Genomic DNA, 19631 nt, shown 5'->3' on the forward strand with positions numbered 1-19631 from the left:
TATTCAACGAGATATGAGAGGAAGATTTATAATAGAGATATCATATTGAAAGACATACAATGCATGTCAAAAAGCTCTAACAAAGGTGATAGGTGATTTTGAAAGGATTATGGTGATCTCCATAGGTTTTTACGAGAGCTAAAATATAGAGATCCAAAAACATATGTTGCATTTAAAACAAGGGTTGATAAAAAATTCAACTGTTGCTTCTCAGGCTTTGGTGCATGTGGCATGGTGTTTTGAACATACTTCGTAAATTAATTAGAATAGATGCAATGCACTTGAGTGACAAATATCCTGGTGTTTTATTGATGACCACAGTAGTAGATGGTAATGGAAACCTTATGTCAATTTCCTTTGCAATTGTTGAGATTGAGTGTGGACCATCTTTGGAGTGGTTTCTAAATCACCTAAAGAAATTTCTTGTAGTTCATCCATCAATAATGATAATAATTTCTAACAGGCATCACAGAATATTATCTGCAATGTATAAAGTTTATCCTACTACTCACCATTAATTATGGTTCTATCACCAGTCTTGTAATATAGTAGGATAGACTTGCATTAGGATTATTTTGAGTTGCAGCTAACGTAAATACTATTTTTGAATATGATCAAATAATGCAAAGGATGTTAGAGAAACATCGGGATGCTTATAGATGACTGCAAAATGTTGAACCTACAAAATAGGTAAATGCACATTTTTCTGGTAGAAGTAATGCTCACCATGAATTATGCAGAAAGTATAAATGTATTGTTCAAATACAATAGAGAACTCCCAATAACAGGACTGATAACAACACAAGCAGGAAAATTACACAATGATTTTATAATTATAGGGAGGAAGTGTGTAAGTTTACAGGTCCTTTGATGCCATCTGCTATGAAGGAAATTCAAATTAGGAGACGAAGAATTTGGTATTATTTAGTACATGCACATAGCAGTTCAGAAATGAAGGTAATGACTTCTAGGTCCTCCTATATAGTTGACATGGAGAGTAGTAGATGTGCTTATGGTGAGTTCCAGATATCAAGACTCGCTTACTCACACACTATTACAGTTTATGAGTACAGAAAAATAGTCCCTTATCAGTATTGTGAGCACTATTTTTTTTTGAAACATGGAAAAGTACTTATGATGATAATATATATCCATGTACAACTAAAGAATTTTGGCTAGTAGGTTCAACAGAATGCATAGTTTTGTCACCCCGTAGTGTGTGCAACTTGGGAGAAGAAAGAAAATGAGGATCGAAGTATAACGGTAAGGTTAAAAAAATATGTAGCAGGTGTAAAGAAATAGTTCATAATAAAAAGTCGTGTAGAAACTCTCTTAGCGAACAATTTGGTGGGGAGAGGAATAGGAGAGAAGTAAAGGTGATTAATGTTATATTTGAAAGGTGTCCTAAGACAATCACCTTAGATATTGTATTATTTATTAGAGAAATAAAATTTATTATTTAAGTGTGCATTTTATATGTATATCAATGTTCAAAAAAATCCTCGCCTAGGGTCGCCTTGGCGGTCGGTGATGTTGGTGCAATTTGTACTAACGGTCTAATTCAAGTTTTGATGAATGACAAGTGAGCTAAGTTAGGTGTTTTTGTTATCTAATGCACTTACCGAGCGTGCAGGGATTAATGGATCTAGGGGACTTGACACCAGGATGAAACTCAACTAGCTTTGAGAACCCGATAGTTGGTGCGAAGCCCAAATAGATTAAAGTGCTGACCAGATATCTTGCGGGAAGTCTGGCTGGGTTCGCGAGGCTTGACAGTTGGCCGACGTCTAGTTGGGCCTGCGGACCTGATAACTGGTAAGAAGACTTGGTAGGTCGAGAGACTAGTCAATAAACTACAAGTTGGTAAGTGAAAATAAGTCACTGGAGGAGAGTGACTCAGTGAGGACGTATCCCGGTTGAGGGGGCAGTATGCGCCGATCTAATTTATATCCATTTTGAATCCCTGAATTGAGACTTTAACTAATTCTTAGTCTTGGAATGATAGAAACTAATTATTATTGCTTATTTTTATTATGATAACTTTATTTTGTAGGGTATATTATGTTTGTGTTGGACTAACACATTTTGCAGGGCAAAAGAGCACAAATTATCTCGGGTGAACAACACTCGAGGCACCTTTAATACTATTCATGGATGGCGCCTTCAGGAGCTTGGAAGGCGTCTTCGGTCGGATAAGGCAGGGACGTCATCGATGATAAGGAGCAACTTTTGTGGGATAAAACTTTGCCCATGAAAAGAGCATTTAGGGCTATGAAAGACATCTTCCACACTAGCTCTATAAAAGAGCTGCTCGATCAAGGCTTTTAACACACCTCATTTACAAGCCTCTAATCATCATATTGATGTTCCGACTACTCTGGCTTCCTGTTGCTGCTCTGCTATGACACTAATATGCCCGACTACTGCTGAGGAGTCATCCAACACTGAGCCTAATCTTATTATCTTCAAAAGTGTTGGGTAACAAAGTTTAATTTTATACTTAATTATTGCAAAAGGAAAATTATAGCATGTTACACTTATTCCTATTCTTTTGTACTCGATCCCCTCTTCCGATAGTTCCGGAAGAGGTATTTAGTGGATTACCCATCGATAGATCCGCAGGACTTGGATCTTAGAGTAGGAGTCGCCGAAGGCTCTGAACCAAGTAAAACCACTTGCGTTCTTGTACTGTAACGACCCACCTTCTACTAACTAAGCAGTAAGGTCGATCGTCACATTATGCTGTGCTAAACTATTCCCTGACCACCATTAAATCTAGGTGCGGAAGATGTACTAAATGAAATTTTGCTAAACTACTAACATTTCTTGGTTCTATACATGCTAAGGGGTGTAAACTAACTATTCATAACATGTTTTACCTTCCCCATGGTCAAGGAACTGAACTTAAACATTTTCCCGCTGATATCAGACCTCCCAATCGATCCATTGATTGATTGGAATGTCGGATCAATCCAGTGATCGATCCAGCACGCTACTGTGCTCGGGGCAATATTCTGGATCGATCGGCTGATCGATCCAGACTGGTCAATCGATCCAGTGATCGATCCCCGAGCCTTTTGTTCGCGACGGAATTGGCTGGATCGATCGGCTGATCGATCCCGACGCCTACTGTTCACGAGACGAGTTGCCCAGTCGATCAATCGATTGATTGGAAACCCTCGAATCGATCAGCTGATCGATTCGAGTTTCTGACTTCGTGACAAAGATCTGATTTCAGCACTGTCTCGTGCTAAATCACACATAATGACTCCAAAAATGACTAAGAACATCCTAACAATAATAACTAACATTCTAACATAATAAAAATAGTGTTCTAAGCATAATAGAGTGCATGGTTAACTAATTCCTAGCAATTAACATATTAAAGTGCAAAATGCTAAAACACTGAAAAGTTCTAATGTTTAAACCAAGCTTGCTAAAGTTCCCTAAGATCTCTATTCCAAGTTCCTGCCCACACACATCTTCGTAGCATTGCCCTCCAGCCTCCGCTAGTCCATCTTTCCTTTACCTTTATCTGCAGTACAAGGAAAAGAAAGTATCTATAAGCTTTCGCTTAGTAAGAAACCATCTAACTCACTAAAACATGCATGCGATGCATTTATGCTTTTAAAAACATGCTATCAAACATATGTTAAACTTGTTAAAACATGGCATACTGAAATCACTGAACATGAACACCAAAACATGGCATACAAAGCTAACCATAAACTATCATGTGTATCAATAAAGAAGAACTGAGCTGAACATGAACTAAGCTAGACTGTAACTGAATTCAAACTCAACTAACATAACTAATCTTTGTGAGTTTTGAAAAGCTAATACTATAATAGATTAAAATACATAATCATGCTGCTAATGGGCCCGACAACTGTACATGCTATGCGCGCATCTCTAACTAGACCCGGATTTGCAAGTCCCGAATTTAGTAGGGCTACTAGGTTATCTGAACCTAGGCACGACTGTGGGAGCCCAACCCAATGGATATCTAATCCAGTACAGTGCCACTGAAAAGTAAAATACTGAGCATAAGCTAATAAATTCTTGTCTTGCTTTTACTAGGTTGTCTAAAGCTAGGACTAGGTTATCTAAACCTAGAGGCGACTGTGGGAGCCCACCCATTGGACATCTAGTCCTGTAAAAACTGGAGAAAGACTAAATAAGCTATAAAATGCTTCTATTGCATTTATCTAAGTTACTAAAATGCCTAAGTTGCATTTTTCTGTGCTAAACCTTTAATCGAACACTTGGTATGCGTTAATTTGCATCCTTTATGTCGATAGTCTACATATTACTAAACTAATACATGAAATTCACACGAGAGCTACTTATACTGCATGTGAGGGATTTCTTACCTCCTATGCGAAGTTCCTTACAATTCTAAACGCTAGGTTTCCGGTGGAGAAGATCCTTTCGTTGATCTCCTCGCGTCTACGTGTGCTTCTCGTGGATCGCGGAGAGGAACGTCCTCATGCCGGAATCGTCGCCGGAAGGTACTCCTAAAGCCCTAGGCTTGGTGCACCGAGAGAGGAAGAGGAGAGGGAGAGGGGTCGGCGGAAACTAGGGTGAGGAGGAGAAAAGTTACGTTAAAGGAAATAACTCTTCACTTAATTCCTCCCTATTTATATTTAGTGGTAATCTCGGCCCAACTTGAATATAAATTTAATTGTTTCCCTTTCCTTTCAGCACGGCCCTGCTGGGTTCACTTGGTTACTAAGGTTCACCATAAGTCATAGGAGTCATAGGTCTCGGGTTTGATTCCCGCGTAAGCTATTTTCGTTTTCTATTTATTTTTGCTACCTCCGCTACTCTGAAAATTCCATAAAAATATTCTAAAATTTCAGAAAAATCATAGAATATTTCTAAAATAGTTTTGAGAATTTTCGGGCGTTACATAATGTTGGTCTCACTTAGAATATCATGTTATCAGTACTTTGTATTTGAGCTTGATTTTGTACTGTGTGACTGTGCCAAATAACTTTGACTAATGGTACTTCCTTGTTCCGCAATTTCTTAACTGCTCGATCTATTATCTGAATAGGCCGACTGTCATAGCTGAGGTCTTCACGGATCCGTACCGACTGGGGCTCAATCACCTGGGTGGCATCTGGGATATGCTTCTTCAGCATCGAGACATGAAATACATTGTGGACAGCTGACATTTCCTGGGGTAGCTCTAGCTCATATGCTACCCTGCCCACTCTTCTACTAATGAGGTATGGTCCCACATATTTGGGACTTAGCTTGCCCTTCTTCCCAAAACGCATTACTCCCTTCATGGGAGCTACTCTGAGGAACACTGAATCCCCAACTGAAAACTCTAAAGGTCTGCACCGTGTATCAGCATAGCTTTTCTGGCGACTCTGAGCTGTCTCTATCCTCTGGCGGATCTGCTGTATAACTGTTGTGGTATCTGCCACTAGATCTGTCTGAAGTTCTAGTTCTTTCTGTTCACCACTCTCATACCAGCAGATTGGAGATCTACACCTCCGCCCATAAAGAGCCTCGTAGGGTGCCATGCCGATGGTGGCCTGATAGCTGTTGTTGTATGCAAATTCTGCTAAACTCAGATATTTGCACCAACTTCCCTTAAAGTCTAGGGCACATGCTCGGAGCATATCTTCGAGTACCTGATTTACCCGCTCCGTCTGTCCATCTGTCTGAGGATGGAAGGCTGTGTTGAACTTTAACTTCGTGCCCAACGTTGACTGTACACACTCCCAGAAGTGTGATGTGAATCTGCTATCTTTGTCTGATATAATGGTTCGTGGGACTCCATGTAGTCTAATGATCTCCTTGAGATACAACTGAGCTAGCTGTTCCATGGAGTAGAATATCCTGATAGTTAAGAAGTGGGCTGATTTAGTCAACCTGTCGACTATTACCCAGATGGTATTAAAACCATTCGTAGTTCTGGGTAATCCCACTATATATGAAATCCATAGAAATATCTTCCCACTTCCATTCTGGAATCTGAATAGGCTGCAAAACTCCTCCTGGTCTCTGATGTTCTGCCTTAACCCTCTGACAGGTTAGGCAGGTGCTGACATATCGAGCGATGTCTCTCTTCATCCCAGGCCACCAAAAACGTTTCTTCAAGTCCTTGTACATTTTGGTGGAGCCAGGATGCATCGCGTAAGGAGTCTTGTGAGCCTCGTCTAGGATTTTCTTCTGTAGTTCCTCCTGATCTGGAACACATAGCCTGTCGCCGAAATATAGTACCCCGCTATCTGATATTCTGAACTCTCCACTTTCTGATTCTGCTAAACCTTGCCTAATTCTCTAAATTTCAGGATCCTGCTCCTGAGCTGTCTGGATGTCACCAAGCAAGGTAGACTCTAATGTCATAGTAGAGAGCTGTCCGACTATGAGTTCGAGACCGAAATCTGTGATCTCTTTCTGTAGGGGTGGTGACATGGCTGCTAGAGATAATAGGGCAGCACTGGACTTTCTGCTAAGTGCGTCTGCTACCCTATTTACTTTTCCTAGGTGGTAGAGGATGTCTATGTCGTAGTCTTTGACCAGCTCTAGCCATCTGCGCTGTCGCATATTCAGATCCTTCTGAGTGAAGAAGTACTTCAGACTCTGATGATCTGTATACACTCTGCACTGAGCTCCATACAAGTAATGTCTCCAAATCTTGAGAGCGAACACCACTGCTGCAAGCTTAAGGTCATGAGTAGGATAGTTCTTCTCATAATCCTTGAGTTGTCTGGAGGCGTAGGCGATTACCTTGCCGTTTTGCATCAGCATTGCTCCTACTCCCAACTTAGAGGCATCACTATATATATCAAAGCTATCTGCGTTCTCTGGTAGAGTCAGAATAGGTGCACTGGTCAACCTCCTCTTCAGCTCGCTAAAACTGTTCTCACAGTCCTCTGTCCACTGAAACTTTCTGTTCTTCCTGGTGAGAGCTGTCAGTGGGGAGGCTATCCTGGAGAAATCCTCTATGAATTTTCTGTAATAACCTGCTAATCCCAGAAAGCTTCTGATCTCACTAGCGTTCTTGGGTCTTTTCCAGTTACTCACAGCTTCTATCTTACTGGGATCTACCATGATACCATCCTTTGAGATGATATGACCTAGAAAGGACACCTGATCTAACCAAAATTCACATTTCGTGAACTTGGCGTACAGCTGGTATTGCTGAAGGGTCTGCAATACTATTTTCAGGTGCTTTGCGTGTTCTTCCTGAGTTCCTGAATAGATAAGGATGTCATCGATGAATACGATGATGAACTTATCTAAGTATTCCTTGAATACCCTGTTCATGAGGTCCATGAAAGTAGCTGGAGCATTTGTCACGCCAAATGGCATGACTACGAACTCATAATGTCCGTATCTGGTTCTGAATGTTGTCTTGGGTATATCCCCTTCTTTAACCTTCACCTGATGATAATCTGATCTGAGGTCTATCTTAGAGAACACTGCTACTCCCTTTAGCTGATCGAACAGGTCATCTATTCTGGGAAGAGGATACCTGTTCTTGATCGTGACTTGGTTCAGTGCCCGGTAGTCTATACACAGGCGCATGCTCCCGTCCTTCTTCTTCACCAACAATACAGGCGCTCCCCATGGTGAGTGACTAGGGCGTATGAAGCCTTTGTCAAGCAGCTCCTGTAGTTGCTCATGAAGTTCATTTAGTTCTGCTGGAGCCATGCGGTACGACGCTTTGGAAATAGGATTTGTACCGGGAATGAGTTCTATCTCAAATTCAATCTCCCTGTCTGGTGCTAGACCTGGTAACTCCTCAGGGAAGACTGCTGGGTAGTCACATACGACTCAGACCTCTGCTAGCAGTTGGTCCTTGCCCTGACTGGTACTGACTACATGTGCTAAAAATCCCGTACATCCTGAATCCATTAACCTCTGTGCCTTCATAGCTGAGAGAAACTTCTTGGCCTTTCTCTTGGGTTCTCCAATGTACTCAAACTGCACTTCTGCTTCAGGTTGGAATATGACTTTCTGTTTACGGCACTCTATGGAAGCACCGTATCTGACCAGGAAGTCCATCCCAAAGATAACATCGTAGTCAGTTATATTTAGCACTATCAGGTCACAAAAGAGTTCTCTGTCTGCTATAATGACTGGCACTGCTCTGAGCCAGTGCGTGGATGCCATAATTTCTCCTGAAGGTAACGTCGTCAGAAACTGACTACTGAGTACCTCTGGAGGTATTGCTAATTTCTCCGCAAATGCCCTGGATATATATGAATGGGTTGCCCCAGTATCGAATAAGACAGTTGTACTTTGCTGTAAAATACAAATCTGACCTGTAACAACTGTCGAGGCATTTGCTACGTCCTCTCTGGTCAGTGAGTAGATCCGTGCATTCGTCATAGCTGGAGGGGCTTCTAGTCTGCCCTGGCTGATATGTGGACCATCTAAGGCGGCATGCATCTGATGCAACTGTGCTGGCTTGGCTTCGTACTGGATCGGCTGTGGTGGAGGAAAGATGGTCTTGTTCGGACACTGCTTGGCCATATGCCCTTCCTGTCCGCATTCAAAGCATCCTCGTGTGCCCTTACGACAAACTCCAGGATGGAATTTCCCACAAGTACCACACTTTGGATAACTGGGCTGTTTACTAGCTGGTCCTTCCTTTGGGTAACTCCCTGGCTTGCGCTTGTTGCTCGAGTTTCCTTTCCAGTTAGAGCCATGAGAGCTGTGGCCCTGCTGTTTCTGAGTACCTGAGCCCCCTTGACCTTTAGCTTCTGAGAAGACTTGCTTCTGCTGCTTGATGCTATTCTAGTAATGTTCAGTGATTAGAGTGCTGCTCACTAGCTCTTCTGTGGTTTGTGGCCTATGAACGCCACCCGCCACGTTCATTGCTATTTCCGGCCTCAACATCTTGAGCATCAACCGGACTCGTTCCTTTTCTGTGCTGACTAGTTCAGGGCATAGACGAGCCAATCTGTTGAATTTCTTCACGGCCTCTTCCACTGAAAGGTTGCCCTGACGAAATTCTGTGAACTCGTCGTAGTGGCAGTTTGTGACCCGCATGTGAAAGAACTCCTCTAAGAATTCTTTCTCGAAGTCTGCCCATGTCATCTGATTTACTGGGCGCTTCGCTCTAATTCTCTCCCACCACATACGTACATCTCCTGTCAAACAGAAGGAGGCGCACTTCACCTTCTCGGGTTCTGACCAGTCCAGAAGCTCCATCGTACTTTCCAGTGTTTTGAACCAGGCTTGAGCATCCCATGGTTCACTGCGGCCTGAGAAATTCTTGGGCTTGACTCTCTGCCACTATATCAGATAGGCTTCTCTCTTTGCCTTTGCTGCTGGGGCTACTGGTACTGCAGGTTGGACTGGTGAAACCTCTAAGACTACTGGTGTCGCTAAGTTTGGTCCCGGGGTAACTGTGGGAGTATTCTGCTGATTAGCCTTTAAGGTGGCTATTTCCTGTCGCTGTTCAGCTAGCTGCTGCTGTAACTGAGCCACTAGTGCTGTAAGGTCTGGGGGAGGCACTGAACTGTCTGCCTCATGCTGGGGCTCAGTAGCTGGTACCCTTCTAGCTGGGCATCCTCGTGCCATTCTAGAAACATAGAGGACATACATAACTAATACAATCGTAATTGCATATCTATGGTTATCATGTTAGGTACTATCATAAATAAACTTGCTTCATTTATTTCTAACATGAAAACAGGAAACATAAATAAGGTGAGAGATGTTCTTACTTGGAAGCTGCAGGTTCAATGCTGATGTGTGTGTAGGAAGTATGGAAACTGCTCTGATACCACTGTGTAACGACCCACCTTCTATTAACTAAGCTGTAAGGTCGATCGTCACATTATGCTGTGCTAAACTATTCCCTGACCACCATTAAATCTAGGTGCGGAAGTTGTACTAAATGACATTTTGCTAAACTACTAACATTTCTTGGTTCTATACATGCTAAGGGGTGTAAACTAACTATTCATAACATGTTTTACCTTCCTCATGGTCAAGGAACTGAACTTAAACATTTTCCCGCTGATATCAGACCTCCCAATCGATCCATTGATCGATTGGAATGTCGGATCGATCCAGTGATCGATCCAGCACGCTACTGTGCTCGGGGATCGATCACTGGATCGATTGACCAGTCTGGATCGATCAGCCGATCGATCCAGAATATTGTCCCGATCACAGTAGCATGCTGGATCGATCACTGGATCGATCCAACCTAAGTTCCGATACAGTAGCATGCTGAGTCGATCACTGGATCGATTAGTTAGCATGTATATAACCAAGAAATGTTAGTAGTTTAGCAAAATTTCATTTAGTACAGCTTCCGCACCTAGATTTAATGGTGGTCAGGGAATAGTTTAGCACAGCATAATGTGATGATCGACCTCTCTGTAACGACCCACCTTCTACTAACTAAGCTGTAAGGTCGATCGTCACATTATGTTGTGCTAAACTATTCCCTGACCACCATTAAATCTAGGTACGGAAGATGTACTAAATGAAATTTTGCTAAACTACTAACATTTCTTGGTTCTATACATGCTAAGGGGTGTAAACTAACTATTCATAACATGTTTTACCTTTCCCATGGTCAAGGAACTGAACTTAAACATTTTCCCGCTGATATCAGACCTCCCAATCGATCCATTGATTGATTGGAATGTCAAATCGATCCAGTGATCGATCCAGCACGCTACTGTGCTCGGGGCAATATTCTGGATCGATCGGCTGATCGATCCAGACTAGTCAATCGATCCAGTGATCGATCCCCGAGCCTTCTGTTCGCGACGGAATTGGCTGGATCGATCGGCTGATCGATCCCGACGCCTACTGTTCACGAGACGAGTTGCCCAGTCGATCAATCGATTGATTGGAAACCCTCGAATCGATCAGCTGATCGATTCGAGTTTCTGACTTCGTGACAAAGATCTGATTTCAGCACTGTCTCGTGCCAAATCACACATAATGACTCCAAAAATGACTAAGAACATCCTAACAATAATAACTAACATTCTAACATAATAAAAATAGTGTTCTAAGCATAATAGAGTGCATGGTTAACTAATTCCTAGCAATTAACATATTAAAGTGCAAAATGCTAAAACACTGAAAAGTTCTAATGTTTAAACCAAGCTTGCTAAAGTTCCCTAAGATCTCTATTCCAAGTTCCTGCCCACACACATCTTCGTAGCATTGCCCTCCAGCCTCCGCTAGTCCATCTTTTCTTTACCTTTATCTGCAGTATAAGGAAAAGAAAGTATCTATAAGCTTTCGCTTAGTAAGAAACCATCTAACTCACTAAAACATGCATGCGATGCATTTATGCTTTTAAAAACATGCTATCAAACATATGTTAAACTTGTTAAAACATGACATACTGAAATCACTGAACATGAACACCAAAACATGACATACAAAGCTAACCATAAACTATCATGTGTATCAATAAAGAAGAACTGAGCTGAACATGAACTAAGCTAGACTGTAACTGAATTCAAACTCAACTAACATAACTGATCTTTGTGAGTTTTGAAAAGCTAATACTATAATAGATTAAAATACATAATCATGCTGCTAATGGGCCCGACAACTGTACATGCTATGCGCGCATCCCTAACTAGACCCGGGTATGCAAGTCCCGAATTTAGTAGGCCACTAGGTTATCTGAACCTAGGGACGACTGTGGGAGCCCAACCCAATGGATATCTAATCCAGTACAGTGCCACTGAAAATAAAATCCTGAACATAAGCTAATAAATTCTTGTCTTGCTTTTACTAGGTTGTCTAAAGCTAGGACTAGATTATCTAAACCTAGAGGCGATTGTGGGAGCCCACCCATTGGACATCTAGTCCTGTAAAAACTGGAGCAAGACTAAATAAGCTATAAAATGCTTCTATTGCATTTATCTAAGTTACTAAAATGCCTAAGTTGCATTTTTCTGTGCTAAACCTTTAATCGAACACTTGGTATGCGCTAATTTGTATCCTTTGTGTCGATAGTCTACATATTACTAAACTAATACATGAAATTCACACAAGAGCTACTTATACTGCAAGTGAAGGGTTTCTTACCTCCTATGTGAAGTTCCTTACATTTCTAAACGCTAGGTTTCCGGTGGAGAAGATCCTTTCGTTGATCTCCTCGCGTCTACGTGTGCTTCTCGCGGAGAGGAACGTCCTCGTGCCGGAATCGTCGCCGGAAGGTACTCCTAAAGCCCTAGGCTTGGTGCGCCGAGAGAGGAAGAGGAGAGGGAGAGGGGTCGGCGGAAACTAGTGTGAGGAGGAGAAAAGTTACGTTAAACGAAATAACTCTTCACTTAATTCCTCCATATTTATATTAAGTAGTAATCTCGGCCCAACTTGAATATAAATTTAATTGTTTCCCTTTCCTTTCAGCACGGCCCTGCTGGGTTCACTTGGTTACTAAAGTTCACCATAAGTCATAGGACTCATAGGTCTCGGGTTCGATTCCCGCGTAAGCTATTTTCGTTTTCTATTTATTTTTGCTACCTCCGCTACTATGAAAATTCCATAAAAATATTCTAAAATTCCAGAAAAATCATAGAATATTTCTAAAATAGTTTTGAGAATTTTCGGGCGTTACATGTACTTTTCTATTTTCGTTTTTTCCACTACGCATACTTTGTTTTTAAAACTAAAAGAAAGCTTTTTTAAAACCACATGATTCATCCTCTTCTCACGTGCATCTCAATCTAACAAGTATTATCAGAACATGTTCTGCTCTGAATTGGTGTAACCACCAATCAAGCCAGGGGAACTGTTTTATTCAGATTTTAGTTTTTTATATTTTATTTGAATCGGTAAAATTTACCTCTTCAAATAACTATTTCTTGTTTGATTTTAACTCGAAGTTGGTGCAACACCACTTGAGTTTTCGACATTATTTTTACCTCAAACTCTGCTAATCCAAGAACTAATCTTGGTATCCGTTTTAAGTTTCCTTTTTCAGTAAATTCATGGCCCAAACTGAGGGATCCAACACAGTGACGGATCCAGGAATTCAAGTATGGAGGGCCGATCACGATAAACAAGGGGCGGTATCCTCCATCTCCATCGGTGGACCACCATAATACTAGAGGTTCCACTGTCGGCAAGGGGGGTGACCGCCGATGCCGTCCCCCCCCCCCCTCGCTGGATCTGCCCCTGATCCAGCATAGCTCGTCCCCCGCTATTCAATGGAGACGACTTCCCTATTGGAAGAGGTGAATGAAAGTATACCTTGTCGACCATCACACTGAATTCCAAAGGACCCAAAAAATTAGAATCTAGAAATGAAGAAGAAGGTTCAAATCGACTTCAAGGCCCTCAACACAATTTAATACGGTCTAACAAAGGAGGAGTTGAACCACATTGGACCACACGAGAATGCAAAGGAACTATGGGATAAGCTCATAGAACTACACGAAGGGACCAATGACGTAAAGGTAACTAAAAGAGATTTGTTTTCAAATAGGTTATTTTATATCAAAATGTAGGAAGGAGAGACTGCAAGTCAGTTGCACGCAAGGATCAAGAACATCCTCAACGAGCTCCACACAATCGACCACTAGATAGAGAATAGAGATATAATAAGGTATGATCTAAATATATTTCCTCTAAATACATTGTAGGCATCCATCATGGATGACTATAAAATTTTGAGGAATTTATCTAAATTAAAATTAGATGAACTTTTCTATGAACTAGAACTACATGAACATACTAATGTCAAACCAGCTGAGAAGGGTATTGCTCTCATTGCAGGAGCGTCCAAAGAAAAGTCCAAAACCAAACCAAAACTAAAAGATGAGTTTGACCCAAACTCAGACGATGAAGAACATCTAGTGAACTTGATAAGAAAAATATTCACTAGGAGAAAGAAAGACTTCACCAAAAAGGATATGTAGAAGATCAAGTCCACTTCCAACAACAAGGCAAATGTCACGTACTTTGGATGCAATAAGAAGGGACACTACAAGCATGATTGCCCGAATCTCAAAAGAAAAAAGCCCTCAAAGCGAATTGAGATGAATCATCTGTGGAAGAATCAGACAACGACGAACCAAAGCACACCAACTACCTTGTACTGATGGCATCCAGACCAAAATTAGAAAGTGAATCGGAAGACGAGTCCAAACCTGAATCGAGCCATGAGACCATACTCGTTTTCGAAGGTTCCGACGAGATACAATCTATTTTAAACAAAAAGTTTTTCCAAATAATTGCATGTTTACATATGAAATTGACTATTTCTAAAAACCAAATAAATAAACTAAGTATAGAAAATAAAATACTTAATAAACAACTAAAACTAACCTCAACGACGGAGTCGATTCAAGTTGGAATCCCAACTCAAGTTGCAAAATTTGAGAAAGCCAATTCCATATTGAAAGGCGAAGTTGTTGAACTAAAATAACTTTTAGAAAAATTCACAACTAGATCCAAGTATCTTGATATGATACTTGGATTACAAAGAGTTGTATATAGAGTCCAAAGTCGGATACAACTAGCTCTACTAACAAAACTTTGATATCTCTAGTCACCTAAAATAAAAATTAAACCAAAGCTTGGGTTCCTACAACTTATTTATCTAACAATGTAGGACAAAATCAATATTATGTATCTAAACCTAAAATTTATATTATTAAAAATAAGCCCAATAATTCAAACTCAAACTCAAAAATAAAACTTAAACCTACTAGTACAAATATAAAATCTAAAATAAAATAAATCAAATTCAAACCAAAGATCTAAAATCAAATTAAATAACTACAAAATCAATCTAAACCCAAACTACAATCAAGTTTATTATGACTATAAAATAAATTGACACAAACCTAAAACTTAAAAGTTCAATAATTCAGGGGGAGACACCAAATTAGTTGGTACCTCCAAAATAATAAATTTACCCGGTTGGGTAATTAGGGACAAAAGTTTAACTTGACAAAATAGTACTGGAGAAGTTTTAGATGATAGTAGGTTAGAGAAACTCTGTCTATATATATTTAGGAAGATATAACTTTGACCTGATGTATTTGGCTTAGTGGAACTAACTGAAGCTACCCCTTACTAATCCTAGTTGGTTAGACCAAAGTTTTGTACTAATCCTATTTGAAAATTTTTGAAGGTGTGGTTACTCTAATGATATCCAGGTGACTCACCACAACTTAGACGTTTATCCAAAGAATGTTTGTTTGTTGAACCCAAAGTTAAACTTGAATATAATACAAGTTAAGCCAAACCCTGAAATTCAAACTTAACTCATCTTACAAAATAATAGGATTCCTTGATCGAAAATATAGATTGGGTGAGATGAATAAGGATAAAATTAAAATTCATATTAAATTTAAATTTAAATTCAAATTCAATTTAAATATAAATATAAATTTAAATTTAAATTAAATTAAAATTATATTCAAATTCAAATTAAATTAAAATTAAATTCAAATCAAAATTAACTTAAAGTTAAAATCAAACTTAAAATCAAAAATCAAATTAAAAATAAAATTTAAATGATCCGGTAGTAAGAGCGGGCCCCCCCTTCTTGCAAAGTCAACGCCAAGTGAAAGTCACCGGAGCAGCCGCCCATCCGAGGAGAGTGTGGTCCGACCGGACGGACGACCGTAGACGACCGGCCCGACCGGACTGCCGACCGGCCGATGGAATCGAATACCCGGATGGGTCCGGCCGGCTCGCACTTATGGTTGGAAGACACCCTGTCAAATCGGGGTTCTGACGCTCAGTTAAAAAGGTCACGGACCGAGCTGACCTTTTGACCGGCCACAGTCATAAAGTGCCCCTGTTTATTAGTCTCCACAAAGCACAGGTAAACCACTGCGTATGTCCGGTCGGATGTTGAGGGAGCTGTCCGCTCGGACGACAAGTTTGGAGCAAGGAAAAAGACCCGAGGATTTCTCCTCTGACAACCGATAGGTTTCACGTGTGTGTCATGCTCCAAATCTTGTGACAGGGGATTCTGCTGTCCCATCGAGAGCATGCTTTGACTGTAGCGATATGGGTCAGGTAAGTTTTCTGACAGCCACATACCTAGGAAAGGACAGGTAAGCTTTCTGACAGCCGCATACCTAGGAAAGGACAGAGGACACGTATGCACCTAGGTACGCGTGCCCAGACCCTTCATAGCTCTATATAAAGAACCTCAGGTTTCGCCGGTGAGGTAAGTATTCTGAGATTTTGGAAGCCACTTTGTTCATCGTAGCTTACTTAACTTGAGCGTCGGAGGGCCGTCGCCGGGACACCCCTCCCGGCTCGGTTTTGCTGCAGGTTCACCGGAGCACTCGAGGATCCAGCAGGGAGCGCCGCATCCCCAGCGTTCGTTGACTCTTGGTTCGAACAGGATCAATTTGGCGCCGTCTGTGGGAACGCTCCTGCATTCGAACAAGAACAATGGACGAGGTTGGACGACAACACACGGTGGCGCTTTCAACAGAAGAACTCGACGCTCTGGTCGAAATGAGGGCCGCCAAACTTGTGGAGCAAAAACAGAAAGCCGCGGCCGAGCGGCCGGAGCAACAAGCAACATCTGCGTCTGGTGGCCGAGCGGAAGCACCTCAAGCCACCGTCGCATTCCATCGGGCCTTGTTTCGCACCCCTGAAGCCGCACCAGCTCGAAGAGATAGAGGCTCTTCTTCAGATGAAATGCCAAGGCGGGATGACAGGAAGGGGAAAGCTCCCCGAGCGGACTCATCTCCCGAGCGGATCAATCGCCAATTTTCGGAGGCTATTCTACAAGACCCTCTGCCCAAGCACTACGTGGCTCCAACGATCGGCGAGTACAATGGAACAACAGACCCGGATGATCATCTGGGTAAGTTCGATAACACAGCTACGCTCCATCAGTATACAGATGGAGTAAAGTGCCGAGTCTTTCTTACGACCCTCTCGGGATCGGCTCAACGGTGGTTTCGGAGGTTGCCGGACGGATCCATCACTAGCTTCAAGGACTTCCGAACGGCCTTCGTCCACCACTTCGCCAGCAGTCGGCGTTATCAGAAGACAAGTGTCAGCTTGTTTGCCATCAAGCAAGAACCAAGAGAATCGCTTCGAGCTTACATCCAGAGATTCAACCAAGTGGCGATGGATATCCCAACGGCCACATCGGAGACGATGATGAATGCCTTCACACAAGGCCTTGTAGATGGGGACTTCTTCCAGTCGCTCATCCGAAAGCCGCCCCGAGATTATGATCACATGCTGCATCGGGCCAACGAATACATAAACGTGGAAGAAGCGCAAGCCGCTCGGAAAATGGAAACTCCAACCGAGCGTGCACCTGTTCATGCCGAGCGGAAACAGCACGCCGTTCAGCAGCCACCCAAAGGACCGAGAGCCGAAGTAATTCGATCCCCCCACGCCAGATCGCACGTACAAGAAGTGGCTGCCGCTCGGCCCAAGCCAAAGAAGAGGTGGACCCCTATGTTCTGCACCTTCCACCAGACGGATACGCACAACACGAGGGATTGTCGAAGTCTTCCCTTCGTGGTCAATCCCGTTCCCAGGAAAGCCGAACGACGGTCTCCTCCCATCGACAGACAAAGGACCCATGAAGCCGACCGGACCCGCACCGAAAGGCGACATCAACAGACACCCGATCGGCACAGATCTCCGAGACAGGAGAATCGCTGGGCGTCCAGAGAACGGTCGCGACCGTCCACTCGGGAAGAGGAAAACAGGAGCAATACTTCCCGGGGCGAGATCAACGTTATTGCTGGAGGGATGACCGGAGGAGACTCCAACCGAGCCAGAAAGGCGGGCGTTCGGCAGCTATAGATCCACGCAGTCGGCTGTAGCCAAGAGCGGGCAAGTGGACAGGAAATCACTTTCGGTCCCGGAGACTTGGAAGGAGTAGAAGTGCCCCACGACGACGCTCTGCTCATTAAAGCGATAATAGCAAATTATACTATTCACCGCATATTTGTTGACACAGGGAGCTCGGTCAACATCATATTCAAGAAGGCGTTCAATCAGCTGCAAATTGATCGTGCCGAGCTGCTGCCCATGACGACCCCGCTCTACGAGTTTACGGGCAACGAGGTTCAGCCGGTCGGACAGATCCGGCTGGCTACCTCACTGGGAGAGGAGCCGCTCAGGAGGACCAGGACAATAAACTTCGTGGTGGTCGACTCTCCCTCGTCCTACAACGTCATTTTGGGACGACCGGCGCTCGGCGAATTCCGAGCAGTTGTCTCAACTTTCCACCAGAAGATAAAGTTCCCCGTGGAGGACAAAGTAGGAGAAGTACGTGGAGATCAGCTAGCAGCTCGGCGGTGCTATATAGAGATGGTCCGAGCAGAGGCTTGTTCCGCTCGGAAGGCGCCCCGAATTGAGGTACACGCCATAACCGAGAAACCTCCTGCTTTAATTTACGATGAAAAGGAGGAAGTTCAGATCCATCCGACCCGATCGGAGGCCACGACTTTTATCGCTTCTGATCTGGAGGAGGAGCAGAAGGAGGAGCTGATCCAATGCCTCCAACGAAATCATGATGTTTTCGTCTGGTCGACACATGAGTTGCCTGGAATTTCGCCGAGCCTAGCGTAGCATGAGTTGCATGTCCGACCGGACGCTCGGCCAGTGAAGCAGAGAAAAAGGGACTTCAGCGCCGAGCAGAATACCATCATCCGGGCGGAAGTAGAAAAACTTCTGGAGGCCGGCCACATACACGAGGTGCAGTTCCCGAGTTGGCTGGCCAACGTGGTATTGGTCTCCAAGCCGGGCGGCAAGTGGAGAGTCTGCATCGACTTTCGGGACTTAAACAAAGCATGCCCCAAGGATTTTTATCCCTTGCCCCGGATAGATCAGCTGGTGGACTCTACAGCCGGTTGTGAATTGATTTGCATGCTCGACGCATACCAAGGCTATCATTAGGTGCCGCTCGCTCGCGAAGATCAAGAAAAGGTTAGCTTTGTGACTGCCGACGGCACGTATTGCTACAATGTGATGCCGTTCGGATTAAAGAATGCTGGGGCCACCTATCAACGCTTGATGAACAAAGTGTTCAGGGAGCAAATCGGGCGGAATCTGGAAGTCTATGTGGACGACATTCTTATTAAATCCGCCCGAGCGGCCGATCTTTTCAAGGATATGGAAGAAACCTTCCGAACGCTGCGCAAATATGGAATCAAGCTAAATCCCCAGAAGTGCTTGTTCGGAGCCAAAGGAGGGCGTTTCTTGGGGTACATAGTGACCGAGCGGGGAATCGAAGCAAATCCCAGCAAGATGAAGGCTCTGCAAGACATGCCGCCCCCAAGAAATACAAGAGAAGTGCAAAGGTTGACCGGTCGGATAACTGCTTTGTCCAGATTCATCTCCAAAACCGCCGACCGGAGCCTTCCATTCTTCAAGATTCTGCGCAAGGCTACTAAGTTCTAGTGGGATGAAGAATGTGATCGAGCGTTCGGAGAATTGAAGACATATCTTAATTTTCTGCCAGTGTTAGCCAAGCCGATCGAGGGTGAGTCACTTTATATTTATTTGTCGTCAACTGAGCATGCTGTAGGCTCAGCACTTGTGAGGGCAAGCGGCGAAGAGCAGCCGGTGTATTTTCTAAGTCACATTTTAAAAGATGCTGAATCTCGTTACACCGGGCTCGAGAAGTTGGCCTTTGCTTTGGTTCTAGCCGCTCGGCGCCTTCGACC

The sequence above is a fragment of the Zingiber officinale genome, chromosome 9A (genome assembly GCF_018446385.1).
Source record: "Zingiber officinale cultivar Zhangliang chromosome 9A, Zo_v1.1, whole genome shotgun sequence".
NCBI lineage: Eukaryota > Viridiplantae > Streptophyta > Magnoliopsida > Zingiberales > Zingiberaceae > Zingiber > Zingiber officinale.